Genomic DNA, 14,611 nt, shown 5'->3' on the forward strand with positions numbered 1-14,611 from the left:
GTTAAAGATGAGGTTGATGATGATGTGTAACAATAATAATAATGTACCACTATGGTGATGACAATAATAATACACTCACCAAGAAATGTTAAAGAAAATCCACACGTAACATCCGTTTCACCAGTGGTCGACGATGTGTACTGAAGATTAAAAACTGCATTTACTCCAAAGTTTACAACAATATCTGGAGTATAGGCGGGCGATGATGTTACCTGGACACCTGCAGTCATTCCGTTTGAATAGGGTGCTGTAATCACTGGAATAGTGTATGGATAAGGAAATGAGTCATATCAACATCATTTCTTTCTTTATTTATCCAACAATAAAAAACAAATACATAAATATAACATTATAATATATAAAACATTTAAATAATTGGATAAAAAGGAAGATTACCAGTATACCACTATTCGTATTTAAAGGTTCATCGCGATTACAACGAATGACTCTAGATAACAACTTGCTGACTACAATCACAGAGGATATTGGACTCCAAAATCTGACTCAATTACAGCTTCTAAATTTGGCGTACAACAAATATTTGTGTAAATGGATTGGGAAAACGAATGTTACACTTCAAAACATCAACACCACAAAATGTATACCTTATCAAAAAAAAGAATACAAGAAAATAATGGACTTTAATCCGGATGAACTAAACTGCAGCAAATTTGAAAAAATCTTTAAATATACAATTCCGTCTGTTTCGGCTGGGCTTATTCTTGTAATTGTGTGTGCAGTCTTTTACCGCTACAGATTCTATTTAATGTAAGATCAGGTGTATTATAAATGCCTGCTATTATGTATACGCAAAAAACCCAAAAGTTAAATATCAATATCTAATTTTAGTTTTTTTTCAACAGACTTTTGAAGGAGGATTCTGGGTTTAAAATTGCTTTTAAATATCGTTTATTTATTTAAAAAAAATATTATAACAATATAGACATGTCAGAATGAAGAAGTAATAACGTAAAATTAAAAAAATTAAATTTCATATACATTTTAGGGTAAATTCATGGAAAGTCTGTTTTTCAGCAGCTTAGGGAAGCTCATTAATATTCATGAGATATTCACAAAATCACGTCATCATTGGATTCCAAACTCGCGACGTTATGTACGTTGTGTTTGTCAACTAATTTACATCTCTCTCCCCCTGTCAAACGACGAGCACCCGATCATTGTGAAAAACATTTTTTTTAGATTTTCTAAGCTAGGCCTAAAGTTTAATAATAACAGTAGTAGCATATATTTATTTGGAATTTAATGAAATTCAAAATTTAGTACAGATCACGGAGTCAATACTATTTTTATACCTTTAAAGTACAGATCGTATTATCGGCTTCACGTACTAGGCCTAGCCTAAATCATTTTTTTTATGGGTGAGAGCCATTCTGACTAGGGATTCCATGCCACGATGGTTACGTTAAAACATTGGGGCCCATGGTCCTAGCTAGCCTACTAGACGATTGGCCCATAAATAACAAAACTCAGTGGATTCCAAACCCATCCTATCAACCAAACTCCTAAACAATCTAAACCTAAAACGTTCTACAAAATCGGCTGTAAATATTGAGGAAAAACAAGGTCCGATCGCCGTCCGCACGTATGGTGCCCCGATCGTCTAATAAGTAGGCCTAAAATAGGCCTAGTTTACTCTCCAAAAAAGCGGATACTGCATCAAGCAAGTAGACCTAGGCCTAGCTAGTGGGAAGGAGACCTAGCCGATCCGGCCAAGTTAAAAATTGAGCTAGCTAGTGCTTGCTTGCGGTTATCCTGTTTTTCACACTTTATTGTACTTAATTTTTTTTTTTATTTATATTTTAATGAATGTTGTGTGGAAAATAAAAGGTAGATATTAATAATTATGATACAGTATTATGATTAGGTCGAATGGGAAGAACATCCAGAGAGACAAGCATTGTTCTGGGCCAAGCTTGAAACAGCTCTTTTGTCACCTAACTGTCCACAACATAGGCTCATTGATAACCCTAGGTATTAATAATTATGATACAGTATTATGATTAGGTAGTGGCGCTGTTTTTGGTCATGAGAAATATCCTGATATTGCCTTACGTATACATTACTTTAAATTTACTACTGTATTTAATAATTCAAAAAGTTCTAGTCGGTTGGAATAACTATTACTGTAACATTGCTTTCTCATCGTTTGGATGGTTGGTCAATTTGCGTTATTAACTCGTATCTATTGTCATGTGGATAACAGTTTTACTAATGAATTATGCTTGGATGTAGGCCTATCCACATTTACATCTGGTATCTAATTGGCAACTTCTTCCTTCTCCCTGCATATTCTAAGCTCTTGGAAAAAATGAATGACGCTTATGTTGTAGCCACGATGCTATTATTTATATCACGATAGATATTTATGCAATTGTCTGTACGTAAATGTAAATTGAGAAATACAATTTTTAAAAACCTGTCAGTTAGAAATATAAACTATAGAAATACAGTTTAACAATCTGATACTTCTCATATCAATATTGTTATAGTTGTGCGCACAGGATGTAAGGAGTGTTCTGAGGAGATTGCTTTCAGCCCAATCGTAGATTTGAATAAAAGTGAAAGTTATCTACGACATGATAAAACAGGACAGGGTGTGGTTGTTCAAGCAGCCCACAATAAACATGATGTAGTGTCATATCTGCTGAGACGCCAACACGACCACACCATACCACAGTTAAGTAGTAGTAAAATTTCTTTCATTATTATGCTATACTTCAACGTAAAAGGTTCATACACCATCACCAATATGAATATGTGTACTCTTCTATCTTCTACTATCGTTCTTTTCGTAACATTCTACTCTCCTATTAGCGGTCAACGAAAATGCTACAATTACAATCCGTCGGTAAATGGAACTCAGTCGCTAGATGATTTCAGATGTCCTGAGCACTGTAAATGTAAATATTGTAAGGAAGAAACAGAAGTATACTACAATCATGATGTGTTTTGTTCATATATAGGATTGAAAGCTATTCCATCGCAAGATACGGTGCCAACTGATGTTAAATATTACCATCTGGAATACAACAGTATTTCGTCACTGAAGAACTACTCTTTCCAGAATTTAACTGTTCTACGATATTTAAATCTTCATAACAACAAGCTAATTTATCATAACATTGATATTAATGCATTCCGTGGTTTGCAAAAATTGATTGTATTAACAATGGATTATAACCCACAGCTGTATAAACTTTTGGCCTGGCTTGATGATCTCGTTTCTTTAGAACAATTACATCTAGAATACTGTGGAATAACAACAATATATCCTAAGGTATTTAACAATTGTAAAAAACTAATAAAAATTGATCTTGCAAGAAACTCTATAAAATATATTGACTCCGAAACTTTCCTGAATTTATCAGTTCTTAAATATCTATATCTAAACGACAATCAGATTACCGTTATAGCACCACAGGCATTCAAAGGCTTATCTCAATTACAACGAATGGTTCTAGAAAACAACCTGCTGACTACAATCACGGAGGATGTCGGACTTCAAAATCTGACTCAATTACAGATTCTAAATGTGATGTACAACAAATTTCGTTGTGACTGTGATTTTGTGTGGTTTAGAAAGTGGATTGGGAAAACGAATGTAACAATTGAAAACGTGAATAACACAAAATGTATCCCATATCAAGGCACCAAATACAAGAAAATAATGGAATTTAATCCTGATGAACTAAACTGCAGCAAATTTGAAAAAATGTTAAAAATTACAATTCCTTTTGCTTCAGCTGGGCTTATTGTTGTAATTGTGTGTGCAGTCTTTTACCGCTACAGATTCTATTTAATGTAAGATCAGGTGTATTATAAATGCCTGCTGTTATGTATACGCAAAAAAAAACAAAAGTGAAATATCGATATCTGATTAGTTTTTTTCAACAGACTTTTAATATAAAACAATTTAATATTGAATGTAACATTTTATAAATTTTTTAACTATACGTTTTTCTTTCTTTTTTTATTTTTAAATCAAATATATTGCTAAAGATAAGTTAATTGTAAGTAAGCCCCTCTGCTAAAATCAGAAGCAAGATGAAATTATTTTATGAATTATCTTGCATTATGTAAATCGGCAATGAATTTTATTTATTTCAATGTAGGTATTGGAACCAACGACGACTCCTTCGTAAACAATACCAGCGAATTTGCAACCAAGGACCTCCTACTATCAACGGAGAAAACATTCGGTATGACGTGTTTGTCTGTTTCAACAGCAAAGACATACAATGGGTCATTGATGTTTTACAGCCATCGTTGGAGAAGCAGCGGAACTTTAAACTATGCGTCGAATACCGTGACTTTCTTCCAGGAGAAGCAATCGCTACAAACATTGTAAATGCTGTAAAATTCAGTCGTAAGGTTTTGTTAGTTGTCTCCAAACATTTTGCCAAAAGTGAGTGGTGCAACTACGAATTAGAGATGGCGCGCATGCGTATGTTTGACAACCATGAAGATATCTTGATAGTGGTATTACTTGGAAAGGTGTCACCTAAAGACATGCCGATAGCCTTACACAAGATATTGACCACGACAACTTATATCAAGTGGGAAGAACATCCAGAGAGACAAGCATTGTTCTGGGCCAAACTTGAAACAGCTCTTTTGTCACCTAACTGTCCTAAAAATAGGCTCATTGATAACCCCTAGAAACCTTTTCAAACGTTTTAATATTTTGCCAAAGTTAGTTATGAAGATGGTTGTGATTCAATTCAATATAGATTTTGTTTTCAATCATATTCAACAGCAAGCACATGACTCATTAACACATTTCTATAACAGTTTGTAGTCATTCAATGATATACGGCTTTAAGTCTTCAACCACATTGATTAACTTCGTAGATACGAAATTGATATCATAGTTCTAGTATACAGTACAGTACCTCTTTTCATTATTAAGGAACAACTTGACCGAGAACCATATGATTTCAGAACAATCGCGAGATTTACGATATCGCCGCGCGCGCTCGCCGTCGTACAGGCGTAAAAATATAAATTTTTTGAATTTGTTTATTGTTTCTTTTGCCTATCTTGATATTGAAGTGTTTCTTCAAAATACCAGATTAAACATGTTGACAAAGTTAAGCCTAATACAGTCCGAATTAGCAATTGAAGTGACGGTACCTATCTCTTCTATGTTAACAACAGTGAAAACTCACGAGGTAGATTTTGCCATGCACTTGTGACGTCACAGCAATTTACAGCGACGGCTGTACGGCGAGCGCGTGTGGCGATATCCAAAATCTAAATCTGAAATCATATGTACATCGCTAATACGTTGTTAAAATATGGTTCTCGGTCAAGTTGTCCTTGAAGGCCAAATTTCAATACATGTACATGGAGGATGCATATTTTAAGATCTGTGCTACTCGCAGAGCACAGATTTTTAAGCTTTTTTTATTTCTAATTGTTATCTATTTAAGGTCAGCATTTCGTTGAAAATTGACACTATTGATCAACAATAGGCCCGCGCATTGTGCAATGGGTAATTCACCCGTAGAATGCACTGTCTCTAACTGCTCTGCTACCGTGGTCTAAATCCGAACGCTAAAGTTTGCATGGCCTAGCATTAGACATTCCAAGTTTCATACTATTTGTATAACATATTTGGCTCTTAATGAAATCTAAAAAGATGGAAAAATATTAAAGAGAGAAAATATGAAAGAAAGTGTATTTATTATCAATTCTCTAAAAACATACAGAACAGTCAGTGATACTTATTGTCTCATCTCTTGGGCAATTATCAAATGTGACTGAAAGAAAAGACAAATTATTTACACAGTATCGAAATGTACAATGCATTTTCCTGACAAGGTAATACATGTCTAAAATTGTTTGTTTCTTTTATCTTTTAACTTGTTGCTCATCTTTACTTTTTCCATTGAGATTAGCCATTGTTTTATGTACAACACTTTTTGTTGCTGGCTGTGATGGTATTTAGATTTTAATGAATAATCTATAACATTCATACAGTAGATTTCTTTTTAAATGTAAACCTTCAAACAATATAATTATAAATAAATATCAACATTCAAGATATTTTAACTTAGGTTACAACATATATTTTATTTATAGTGAAAAAAAACGAACAATAATATTATCGTTAATAAAATGTATTGGGGTAAAGTGTCAATAATACATCAGTACAAAAAAACAACAAAAATCGGAAATTAAATCATCACAATAAAAACTGAAAAACAATTTACTGTTATAGTAAACCATACATAGGGCAAAACATTTGCCAGCCTTTTGGGAAATAAAATGTTATTATTCAAAACTTCTACGCGTCCTTGATTAGCTGAACTACCACCAACAAGACGTATTTTCGAGGTCTTAGCTAAAAATAGTAAAATAATGTTTCAATCAGGGGCGTATAGCACGAGTTTTGGTTGTTTTTGTTTTTGTCTTTTTTTCACCACCCCAACGTGATCTTAGATTTATGCTACGCTTTTTAAAATTGAGTGTAACAGAAAAGGAGAATTCATGAGACCATTATCACCTGTCGGATTTAGCCCAAGCCTTTAATTGCCATTCCTTTCTGTTCTGTCCTAGCCCAATTTGTTTCTGAATAATGTATATCATTCCACCATCTGTGTTTTTGTCTTCTCCCTCTTCTTTTGCCGATTTTCGCCTACCATTCTGTCAATTTTTGGTCCATCTGTTGTCCTCTCTTCTTGCTATATGACCAGCCCGGCTTCTTTTTACTTTGTCCCTAAAAAGGCCTATGTCTATTTTGTTACGTAATGTGACCCCATTTTTCTTTCTATCGCTCTTTGTACAGGAGTGAGATTTTGTTTTCTAAACTTAGTTGAAGTCCAGGATTCACAGCCGTCACATGTCATTGTAGGAAGCACACATGGGTTGAAAGTCCGCCTTCTGTGTTCTATCACACAGCAGCTCCGACCAGCCTTTACTCTGATAAGAACTTCATCTCAACCATTTTAACTGTCTGGCGCAGATACTTGTCATTTTCAATCTCTATGTTATAATTATTTGTAAATATGGCCTACTATTTTTCCTTTGTGTAGGCCTATTTTTAAGCCAATATTCTTACTTTCTCTATTTATTAGATAGATTTCCATATCCTCGACTGATGTACAGTAGTTGTCAGAGCATCCGCCAATCTAAGGTCAGTTACACTTTCTCTGTCAATGTTGATTCCATTTTCATCAAGATACAGATTCTTAAATATTTTTTCGTCTATGGTGAAGATTTTGGGTGATAATGTCTATCCTTGTCTGACACTATTTACTGTATGTGTATGGTTTTGATACATTAATTATAATATAAAAACAATTTAATTTAATGTTTGTCTTTAGTGTAAAGCCTAGATTAAGATATCAGTGAAAGCATTTCCTAGGCTGGGTTGAAGCATAAACAAGGCCAACAGCCATTAAATCGCGTGCTACAATGCATAGTGATACCGGACCGACAGACAGACCGGCAGACTGACAGACAGACCGACCGACATAGTGAACTATAAAGGCATAATTTTGCCTTTTTTTTCATCAAAAACGTGCGCAAATTATCCAATTCGACGTGCTCGTATGACGTAATTTTAAGTCGAAATTGTTTAAAAGTTGATAAAATTATTATAAAAGGCTGCAAAAACATAAAAAATGTATGCAAAAAAAGCACCGCGCGCGTAAAAATTTGCGCGCGTATGGGAATTTTTGACATGCTCAAACTGACAAGAAACGCGTAGAAAGTTGATTAAAAAATTAATTTTGCGCATTTTAAACTTTTAAATGCGCGTGCGCGCGTAACTTTGTGTAAAACACATTTTTTTTCAACAGAAAGTTAGCGCCTGATATAAATTAAACTTTTGCAAAGTTTCAATTTAAAATGTTATTTGGTTTTTAACCTAACGTCTAACGTCATTCACAGTAGGAGGTGCACAATTTCACGTAAATACCCACATGTTGACATCAAAACAGTTCAAAAAGTACAGAAACGCGATAAAACGCATAGTGATACCGGACCGACAGACAGACCGACAGATAGACCGACCGACAGACAGACCGACCGACCGACATAGTGAACTATAGAGTAAAAACCCGTAACTTTTCCATTTTTACGCGGGCCCGGCTGTGTGTGGCCGGCTTTGGTTTTGTAATACTTCACTTCCGCATGTCACATTCAGCAACGCTCAAGAGAACCGCTCGCGTACCATCTAGGTTGTGCCCACATGGTTCTCGAATACACAGTAATTTCAGCGTAACAAAACTGGCGATTTCAAATGTACGTACCGCAGGACTATAATACATTGTTGTTTACAGAAACGAATAAATAGACACGATGATTTATGTAGTCAACTAAAATTAGCACCCTACAACTATGAAAGCAAATCAAACTTTATTCAACAACAAGCTAGATACTATTCTAACAAATCAACAGACTCTCAATATGAGGCTGGATACAGTAGAAGAAAAGCAGGAAAACTACAGATTGTCATTGGATTTTGAAAGTGAACGCCTGGATAAGGTAGTCAAAGCGTCGGAAAACCTGAACAAATCTATCAAAGAATCAAACAAGAAAATGGCTGAAGTGGATGAAAATTACAAAAGAATAAAAAGTTTAGAGAATGAAGTACTTAGCCTAGAAAGATATACTAGGTCCTTCAACCTAAGGTTTGGTGGCATAGCTGAAAACCCAGAGGAGGTATGTACAATTACTATTGATAAAATAATTTCCTCCCACTTCAAAAAACGGGTACCCATTGAAAATGCCCATCGAATAGGAAGAAAAGGACCCAAGCCAAGGCATATCATTGTGCGATTTCAAGCCCGACCAGATCGGACAGATATTCTAAAGATGGCTAGGAGTTGCCTTAAGGATAGCGATATTTTTGTCACTGATGATCTACCATATAAAGACTTAAACTCAAAAAAGCAATTTAAGGGTATTATGAAAACTGCTTATGAAAAAGGGAATCGTGTATTATTCAAGAAAGGGAGTCTATACATTAATGGAAAACTTTACAAGGAATAAACATTAGATAAAGAGAAAAGAATATTTTGGATTTTGTATTGGGGGTGGTTCTTTCCTTCTCATCCTGATGGACGGAAGTTTGTTCTAATTTAAACATCTTAAGATATGATGAGGCTTTATATTATTGTTGTTAAATGTCATTTTTGCTTGGGTTTTTTTATCAATTTTCCTAATGTATTAACCTTAGTCACAAAACATACTGTAAACTGTCGTTTGTGCACGCAGTCAGATCTAACTTATCTCAGATTATTGTCAAATGAAGTCACTTTCTATTGGTAGATGTTAAGTAACATTAAATGTATGTCTGCCAATTGCAGAGGCCTAGGCGATAAGAAAAAACGAAATGACGTTTTTAATTATTTGAGGGAGAAACACTTATCAATATACTGTTTACAAGACGTTCATTGGGTAGAATCACAAACAAGGCAAATAGAATCCGAGTGGGGACACAAATGTTTTATTAGCTATGGAAAATCAAATTCTAGGGGAGTCGCCATTCTGCTAAATAACAATTTCGAATACTCCATAAATGATGTTAAAAAAGATAACTATGGTAATTGGATCGCGATCAACATTAGAGTGAGAGATATTGACTTAATAATAATGAATGTTTACGGGCCTAATAAAGATGATCCTTCTTTCTATCAGGAAGTTAAAAAAGTGATCGAATTATTCACTAACCCTTACATTCTGATTTGCGGTGACTGGAATCTAGTTCAAAATGAAAATCTAGACCTATTTAACTATCGACATGTAAATAATCCTAAAGCTAAAACAATTGTACAACAAATTATGCTAGACTTGGATCTATGTGACATATGGAGGAAAAAAAACCCAAACGAGAAGCGCTATACGTGGCGATCAAAAAATCCTTTTAAACAAGCAAGGCTTGATTACTTTTTGACCTCAAACAATTTATTGCACCTAGTGTCAAATGCAAACATCCTACCAAGTTATAAGTCTGATCACTCCATAGTGACAATAACACTTGATTTGAAAAGTATAGAAAGAGGAAAGGGGTTTTGGAAATTTAATAATTCACTTCTCCATGACCAAAATTATGTTACACTCATAAATGAAATTATAGAGAATACGATTAAAAGCTATACCAACACCACACCTAAAGACCCAGAGAATAATAAGTTAAATCTAACTATAAATGACCAACTATTTTTTGAGGTGTTGCTTTGCAATATTCGTGGAGGTACAATAAAATATAGTTCAAGAAAAAATAAAGCCCTTCGTAATTTGGAAAAAGAATTAATTAATAACATAGAAGAGATGGAAAACGATCTCGCACAACAAACATTAGACATTACAGTCACAGAACACCGAGTAAAAGAAATTGAACAAAAAAAAGCACGCCTAGAAGACATTCGAAACGAAAAGCTAAAGGGAGCATTTATTAGATCTCGTGCTAAGTGGATAGAAGAGGCTGAAAAGCCAACCAAATTTTTCTTAGGTCTCGAGAAAACTAACTTTACGAACAAATTAATAGACGAATTAATAGATGAAGAAAAAAAAACTATATTGGACAATAAACTTATAATAAAGGAAGTTGAGCGTTTTTACAGTTCTTTATATAAAAAAAAAGATATAGAGCAAATAGATTTAAACGTATTAATAACAAACCAGAACTTCGAAAAAGTTTCAGAAGAAGAGTCTCAAAAGCTTGAGAGTGAATTGACCTTAGCTGAGCTTACAAATGCACTCAACAAAATGAAAAACAACAAATCACCTGGAACAGACGGCTTTACGTCTGAATTTTTCAAGATTTTTTGGGGGAAACTGGGTGCTCTACTTCTTCGTTCTTTGAAATATGGCTTTAAAACTTGTAACCTTTCAGTCACTCAAAAACAGGGAGCAATCACTCTAATCCCAAAGGCGAATAAATCAAGAAAAGAATTAAAAAATTGGCGTCCTATATCTTTATTAAATGTTGCTTACAAAATTGCTTCATCGGCCATAGCAGAGAGGCTAAAATCTGTCTTTCCAAATATCATTAATGAAAACCAAGCGGGATTTATAAAAGGTAGATATATTGGTGAAAATGGTCGTATTTTATATGATATCCTCTCAGTCTATGACGAACAAAACCTACCTGGTCTCGTATTACTGGTAGATTTCGAGAAAGCTTTTGATTCCCTGGCGTTCAAATTTATTGATAAGTGTTTGACCTTCTTTAATTTTGGACCAACTCTTAAAAAATGGTGTAGACTTTTTTACACGAATATCTCTTCATGCGTTCTAGTTAATGGACACCCCAGCAATTTTTTCAATATTGAAAGAGGTTGCAGACAGGGCGATCCGCTATCTCCATACCTATTTATTCTGGGAGTGGAAATTCTAAACATAATGGTACGCCAAAATATTAATATTAAAGGAGTAACAATTGATACCTCTGAGATTAAAATGTTACAATACGCAGATGACACTGCATTTCTTCTGGACGGCTCACACAAATCACTTACTGAATGCATGAGTACACTTTCAAAATTTGAAAAGATGTCTGGTTTAAAAATTAACATTTCTAAATCCAAAGCAATATGGTTTGGATTAAAAAAGTTCTCGAGTGAACAAATTAAAACTAATTCAAATCTTGACTGGTGTGATAAAGGCCGTTTTGATTTTTTGGGTGTTACATTTGACTTAGAAATAAGCAAAATGACTAAAATAAATGTTGAAGAGATAACGGGTAAAATTAGGTCTACTATCAATGTGTGGCGTAAGAGAAATCTTACTGTGTTGGGAAGATTAACTGTGTTAAAATCTTTAATATTATCAAAACTTAATTATATTTTTACAATGTTGCCAAACCCTACTACAGCTTATCTAAGTGAACTTAATAGGATGTTTTTTAATTTTGTCTGGAAGGGAAAGGATAAAATCAAAAGAAATAAGCTAATTAGAGAGTATAAGGATGGCGGAATTAACATGATTGATATCTTCAGTTACATAAAGGCAGTTAAGATTAGTTGGATGCGAAGAATTCGTAACAACACTGGAATTCTCAATGTAGTTTTCAACAAAATATGCCATGGTAAAAAAACTGAATCAATCTTTGAATACGGCTCATGCATGATTCAGAGGCTATCGAAAAATATGAACAATTTCTTCTGGAGAGATGTTCTCCATTCATGGTCCGAGTTTATTGCTATTCATAATTCAACAGCATCTGCAAACTATAACGTACTAAAAGAACCAATATGGTTGAATGATTCGATTCTAATCAATAACTTTCCAATTTTTTACACCAATTATTATGAGTGTGGCGTAAGGTTCATAAATGATTTAATCTCGGATAGAGGAACCTTGCTTAGTCATGAAAACTTCAAAACACACTATAAGGTGAAAAAAAATAATTGATGCAATTATAACTAAATACCCTTCTTTGGGTACAGAAATAAATACTAAATTACAAAACCCAATAAATTTACCCATACTTGAAACCATAACCAAACCCCAAACAGGATGTAAAGCTTTTTATAGTAAGTTTATTCAAAACAAAGACTTTAACTGTAAAGCTAAACAAAAGTGGGGTAAAATCTTAAATGTTGAATTCTCGGAACATGAATGGGAAGGAATTAATGTTGCAACTTTTAATGTGACCGACAACATAAAATTACGATGGTTCCAATACAGACTTAACAACAGTATCCTCACAACTAAAGTCTACCTTAAGATTATTAAGTACATCGACGAAGATAACTGCTCTTTTTGTAACATTAGAAGAGAAACAGTTTATCATTTATTCTGTAAATGTAATATCAGTAGATGGATAAGCAATTTTTTTTTTCAATGGTGTTCTCGAAATCTTGATATTCGCATATGTGTTGGAAAGTGAACTGCTTTTTAGTAATACACCATCCAATAGGATTAATTTACTTTTGTCAATACTAAAGTTGTATATATATAAGAGTAAGTTTTCGGGCCTCCTCTCACCCACCGGCCTCATAAGCTTTGTAAAATATTACTTTACAATTAAAAAGTTTAGATGTTTGATTAATAATAGAGCCGAAGAATGGGAAGAGTGGAGTGCCTGGGATAATCTTCTGTAACATAGATTTGTATCACTCTACTGACTTGATGTACACAATTGTATTTATTTTATAAGTAATACACCATCCAATAGGATTAATTTACTTTTGTCAATACTAAAGTTGTATATAAATAAGAGTAAGTTTTCGGGCCTCCTCTCACCCACCGGCCACTTACGCTTTGTAAAATATTACTTTACAATTAAAAAGTTTAGAGGTTGATTAATAATAGAGCCGAAGAATGGGAAGAGTGGAGTGCCTGGGATAATCTTCTCTAACATAGATTTGTATCACTATTTTCTGACTTGATGTGCACAACTGTATTTATTTTATAAGAAGGTGTTTATATAGGAGAATTGATTATGTATAATTTTTCTTTTTTTTACTCTGTCTGCTTTTTTTTTGTATTCCGATGTATTAAAGAAAGATTGAAAATAAAAAAAAAAAAAAAAAAAAAAAAAAAAAATTAGCACCCTGGGAATTACTTCCGAAGGAGAAACTTATCACAAAATGAGTCCACATTTTTGATTTGGACTCATTTAAAGAAACCCAATTTGTGTTTTGTATGTAACATTAGGGTTGAGGGATGGGAAAGCGGATAGGTACAAAGAGGAACAATTTTTAAATATATTCTTTATCCACTCAGTAACGAAATATTTTTTTCATGTTTTATAGGCCTATAAATAATATACCTATCACAAATGTATGAAGTACATCTTAAACTTATTGTTATCCAATATTGAATTTAAGTAGGACTATTAGAGAATTGATTTGTTCCTGTTTATCATAATGGTTGAAAGAACTTTAGTAAAATGTTTGGCTTTATAATACAAACATTTACATTAAAGGTAATTTCCGTATTGTAGACGTAAACCAGATTAGGTATAAGTGAAAGTGAGCGGTATCCCTACACATGTGAAAGAGCGGGATGATCAAAGTCTCGAGGAAATCATCATCACAGACGAAACTAATAATTATGAGTTGTACAATTATGTAACTCGGGCTCGTAACAGTCCTTTGATGTTTGGCTGTGAGAATACTAACAGTACTGGTTGAACCTAGGACTGGATCCATATTCTTAAATCCTATTTTGCGAAACATGCTTCCTTGATGGTAAGACCTTTATTACCTCCGTCAATGAGGTTAAATTCATGGATGCAATATTATTTGTTTGTACAGTTGTCTTTTTGCATTTGTAGTATTTTTAGGTTTTGATAAAAATGCCCTTATTTGTACGTAGAACACGTTTCATTTTGATTTGTTTCGTAATAAACTATATTATTTGTTTAGTCATTTTATTAAACGTTAAGTATGCTTTTAACGCATTATTATATTGTGCCTACGTAAAATGTGACGTTATGACTTCTGAAAGTTCACAAAGCCCATGGTCAGGTAGCAAGAGAATACAAATTTTGAAATTCGGCAGTTTAGTTTGTGGACACTCAAACAAATACAACACATACAACATATTCCGGATTGTGAAAACATTATCACCTGGTTTAGATTAAGTAATGAGGTAGATAGTTCATGAAATATAAACCAGTAAAATAACG

At 33.6% G+C, this 14,611-nt stretch overlaps 1 long non-coding RNA gene across 1 annotated transcript in view; it reads right to left on the minus strand.

Moving 5' to 3' along the window:
* The window catches only part of LOC144836191 (uncharacterized), a 113,842-nt gene extending 100,108 nt beyond the window's left edge, over nt 1-13,734 (minus strand). The window contains exons 1-2 of the long non-coding RNA XR_013611152.1: nt 13,544-13,734; nt 8,219-8,359 (exon numbers count right to left, since the gene is read on the minus strand). This is a non-coding gene — a long non-coding RNA (uncharacterized LOC144836191). The remainder of the gene's footprint in view (nt 1-8,218; nt 8,360-13,543) is intronic.
* Between the last annotated feature and the right edge of the window lie 877 nt (nt 13,735-14,611).

Source organism: Antedon bifida, chromosome 2 (genome assembly GCF_963402885.1).
Source record: "Antedon bifida chromosome 2, ecAntBifi1.1, whole genome shotgun sequence".
In the NCBI taxonomy this organism is placed as follows: Eukaryota; Metazoa; Echinodermata; class Crinoidea; order Comatulida; family Antedonidae; genus Antedon; species Antedon bifida.